Here is a 5,325-nt window from a genome sequence, read left to right on the forward strand (position 1 = left end):
CGGGTGCACATGCTCAGTGAACTCACAACGTCCCTGGCTAAAGAAAACTAAATAATTAAATGTACAAATTAAATACGTTATTTAAATGTAATTTGAAGCCCTGATTGTCAATTTATAACCAGAATATCACAGCTAACAAATTGTGAAGCTGGTATTGTTACTTACTTGCTGCGTGCTCTGTGTGGCTGGTGTGCTGTGTCAGCAAGGGAAGGGCCTATTTCAAAGGGTAGCGGGGGTACGCCTAATGTTAAGTCTATAGATAGAGAAGCAGATATTGCAAAACTGAGGTTTTAATGGCTTAACAGATCTGTCCTGGACCACTGAATTCAAATGTATTGCCTATGAGTAAAACAGTGTTTTGAAAGTTGCTGATTTTAAATCAGTCTTGTAAATAGTTTTTATGTGTTTATGCAGAATGGTATATTCTGAGAGAGGCGCTAGGATTTGGGATGTAAATATACCTGGTCCTAGACCTCACTTGAGAGAGAGAGAGAGCTAGAGAAGGTTTATGCTTATTATAGAGGAAAGGGACTGGGGTGTGATATCTGTTGCAGTTGCCAGCTACTACATATATTTATGTTTTTGTTTGTATTATTTTATTTTATTTTATTTGCCAAAGTTATTTATTCAGGTGAAAGTGAGCTCACCCTGCACTGTTCCTGCACTGTTCTAGTTTGTATTCTAATAAAACACCAGCCACCTGGTTGAAACTATCTCCTGTGTAATCGCTTCCTCCTTGCACTGCAACATCTTGTGAACTGGTCACTTGCACATGCAAAAGGGAGTAAATATTTATTTTGATAAGCGTTGAATTGTACATTGGCATTGAAAACATCCACCAGGAGGCGGTGTTGAGACGGCACTGAAATAAAAAAAAAATAATTCTCAGTGCAAGACCTTGTTTCAGCAGAATGAAGGACAGGAGTTTACAAAAAAAAAATAAAAAAATCAACACCTACTTGGATTTCTTTGCTTTTTCAAGGTCTGTGATGTAGTGTTTACAAACCGGTACAAAGACATTATTTAAATTTAAGAAGTCGGGCTGAGTGAGTATATTGACAGCTTCCAGTTCATTTAATTGTTCTTCGTCCAAATCGGCTTCTCTACTTACTACTTTTTAAGTTTTTTTTTTGGTGGTTCAGTGTCTTCAGTTGGTTTGTTTAATAGTTGCTTACTGTAACTGTAAACAAGGTACTGGAAATTCTGTGAGGCAGTGCTGTGTTTTCTAATATGTGATAAGGCTCCAACTGTCTATATGCATTCAATATAGGGATGGTTGGAACCTTACTCGACCAATCACATTGCTTGTTTCACATTCCATTGCCAGACCTGGAAATTACATTTTAATTATACCCACAGTGCATTTCTACTCTGTTGAAAGGTGAAGCTTGACATCAGATCCCAAAAGCCATAAACCCTAAAGGTGCAAAACTTCATTTATATAAATTATTATTGATTGATTCAAGTGACATGAGGAAGTTGTGAAGAAGTAGTATTATTTCAGTTTGCATGGCAAGTATTGCCTTCAAATCCTAGATTTTGACACCTACTCTAGGAATACCAATGCAGTAAAAATGTCAAGCACAGGTAGGTTTATAATTAATGGTAGCAAGATTGATATCATAAATGAAAAGATGTATTCTATTCGGGAAAAATATTGAGGAAGTTGATTTAATAACAGATGTAGTATAATTCTGTATAAAATGCACTGCTCACAACCTAGTAATGATAAGGTTGAGTTTGCAGTGTTTTTCTTTTCCCCTGAGCACACAGCACAATTCCCATGAGTGGTATAACAGCTGATGAAGCCAAGACAGCATCTTCCCTGCTTGATGAATTATTCATAGCACCCTGCTGGCTGGTGCAGCTGAAACACTCCACATATCTCTCACAACTGATTCCAGACATGTTTTTACATAAGGGTACTTTAGGTTTCTCGCCCACCTTAAAGAACTATATAGGATTGGTACAATATGTTTTATATATATATTCCTTGTCCAAGTGATTGACGCAGACTTTTATTAATGAACGCTGGCCCTTTAAATAAGGGACGTCCTAAAACAACTAAAAAGTACAGTAAATGAGGTTACACCAGGCATGGGCTACTACCAAATAACTGAATTGTTAGGCAGTTGAACAAAAAACAGACCAAAGTCATCGCCTCTTTGGAGCAGGCAACTTTTAGGGTGGCTCGACCTGGGCCAGCTACGTTTACACAAACAAAACAAACAAACAAAAAAAAACACCTAAGCAATTTTAGCCAGCTCAAAAGTGGCTAGTGTTAACGAAGTATAAAAAGGTAAAACTAATCCTGCGTGGATTGTGTTATGTGGAGGTGTCAATTGTCTTTTTTTAATTCAAGATCTGGGCTATTTTGCTGGTGAAAAGGGTCAGCTGTGCTGTAGGTTCTAGAAAACACTGTGCAAAATCCAAATAGAATGCCTCCCCTGACCATAACTATAAGGCAATCAAGGTGTTGAAAAATAACATTTTATATATAATTCTAATGATCAAATTTGTATTAATTCTTTTGGGTAGTAAGGGCTATTTATATAGAAATATCTCAAGATATATGTTGTCTTCTGTTTCAAAATGGAATTTTATAAACCAACTTGACACAGGGTTGAGCAGGTATGTGTGCTCGCTACTTGTGAGCTTTTTCATCTGATGTTAAAATACAAGATGGACAAGTTGTTACATCCCTAGATTTATTAAAATGACAATTTAAAAATGCTCCATTTGGAATTTCTTGTATGTTAATCTTTTTCAATACAGTATTTACACATTACATTCCTACATCTTTCTGTATTACTCTACTGCCCTCTAGTGGTCTTGTGGTTGCTGTACATTCAATAACCACGCAGAAATCACAATGTTGAGACTACCTACAGTGTGTTGTGGTCAAGCCGGATTAAAGAACAGCTACAGGCATTTCCACTACACCGTACAGCATTGGGCCAGAGAGAAACACCAGAATGCAGATGCCTTGTCCCACCGCCCCTGTGCTAAGAAGGGCTGCAAGTATTGCCACCGTGGAGATGAGAGGGAGACCACAATACCTGAGCTGGAGGGAGCCGCGTGCCAGGTGCTGTTGCCGGTGGAGATGGGGGGCTGGAGGGTCTATCAAGGCGGGGTCCTGGACCTGAAGCCCGTACTGCAGTGGCTTGAGGAAGGAAAGAGACCCCGCTGGGAAGAAGTTGCCTCGATGTCGCAGGCAATGAAGGGACTGTGGGCCCAGTGGCCCAGGCTTGCCCTCAGAGGCGGGCTGCTGCAACGGCGCTAGATGGAGCCGATGACAGGAGAAGAACGGTGGCAAGTGGTGGTCCCCAGGGGGTTGACAGAAGAGGTGATGGCAAAACATCATGGGGTGCCGGGCACTGGGCACTTCAGGGTCACAAAGATGCTGCGTCCCCCTCGCCAGGCCTTCTACTGTCGCCTCTGCAACGCCTGCACTGCTCAGAAGGGCCTCCTGGGTCAGTCCCGAGCCCCCTTGCACCAGCATCAGGTCAGTTCTTCAGCAGATTTGGAATTCCGGACGAGTTACATTCCGACCAGGGCAGGAATTTCGAATCCAGTGTTCCAAGAGCTGTGCAACCGGCTGGGCATACAGAAGACCCGCACCACCCCCAGAGCGATGGACTGGTTGAACGGTTTAACCACACACTGGGGGTGCAACTAGCGCTCACCACGGCTAGAGACCAGAAGGGTTGGGACGTGCACTTGCCCCTGGTCTTGCTGGCTTGCCATTCTACTGTCCAGGAGTCAACCGCCTGTACTCCCGCCTTGCTCATGCTGGGACGAGAGCTCCTGCTTCCGGATGCACCGGGCGCACCAGCTGGGCCGGAGACTCCAAGACCGCCGGGAGACAGCACACAGCTTCGCCCGTCGAAACCTAGACCGCTGGCCGACGCCAGAAATTATGACCTCCGGACGCACGGGCGTCATTTCAATGCTGGGAATCCAGTGTGGTTGTATAGCCTGAAGAGAACCAGAGGACACTGCCCCAAGTTGGAGAGTAAGTGGGTCGGGCCTTGTAAAGTTATGGAGCGGATGGGCGAAGTGGTCTACCGGGTCAGGCTGCCACCCCGGAGCTGCCTTGTGGTCCTCTATTGGGACAGACTGGCCCCCTACCTGGGCCGGGCAGCCAGCCACCCTCCTGTTGTCGCAGTCACCAGTGCCAGCATCCGCCAAGTTTCCCCTACCTTTGGCGCCGGGCCCTTCCTGAACTGTTTCCTCGCCAGAGGCTTGGACACCTCGGCTCGGGAGGGCATTTTAACTGCCAGGTTGCTTCTCTGGCGAGGAGTGGTTCAGCTCTTGCTGTTGCCAGGCAGTCAGTAAGAGTGATGTGCTACGGTGCTTGGTGAGAGAGTGGGTCGGGGGGTGGGTTTAGTCTGTTTGATATAAGAGAGGGGGAATTGCACCACAGAGCAGGTGGTGAGAGCAATTGCATGAAGACAGACCGTACAGTGTCACATCAATTAAGGCCTACGAGAGTTAGCCAGAGATAGAGCCGGTTAGAGGTGGTGAGGGGGACTGGAGTAGGGAGGTACTGGGAGTCTAGAGATAAGTAATAAGAGAAAGGGGGGGGGGGGGGGGGTTGTTATGGTGTGGTCTCAGCCCATAGGGACCAAGTGTTATTTAGAAGAATAAACAGGACTTACAGGACTTCTGCTTTGTACTGACAATTACAGCATCTGTCCATTCCTTTCCAAAACAAAAACAAAGTTTATAGAGACCCTGTGTCATTACATTCTCCAGATTATGGAGCTGGCCATATAAAAATGTGAGAAAAGTCATCAGCGTGACCCATCTCTTTACTGTACATATTAGGAGCATATTTTTTCAGGTAAGGGTGACTGTTTTGGCAGGCATTAATGAGTACTCAACTAAACTCTTTAAATCAACCTTCATTAGCGCAAGTTTTGGAACAATAAATTTGGTATAAGAAGCAAATATAATCAATATTCTACCGACAAAAGCATGATTAAATTGTATTTTAAATTCTGAGATACGTAACAGTATGTTGCATTTTAGCTGCACTTCCTATGTTTCAGACATTCATATCTAAAACAACATTAGTGTGCACTGCAGTTAAATCGTATCTTAATACATTGTCTGAATTGTCGTGTAAGGATCTACAAAACACTCAGAAGGATCAATTACATTGGGTTTTTTCATTTGAATACTGTATAAAACAATTCAAATGGTTTCTAGAAGACATTAACATACATAGAGCCTATAATTACAATATAGCAAAGACCATTGTTCCTTTGCAAACGAAAAAAAAAAGTTAATGTCCTATTCAAAAGTAAATGTGTTAGACGA

This window comes from Acipenser ruthenus, chromosome 3 (genome assembly GCF_902713425.1).
Source record: "Acipenser ruthenus chromosome 3, fAciRut3.2 maternal haplotype, whole genome shotgun sequence".
Taxonomy (NCBI): Eukaryota; Metazoa; Chordata; class Actinopteri; order Acipenseriformes; family Acipenseridae; genus Acipenser; species Acipenser ruthenus.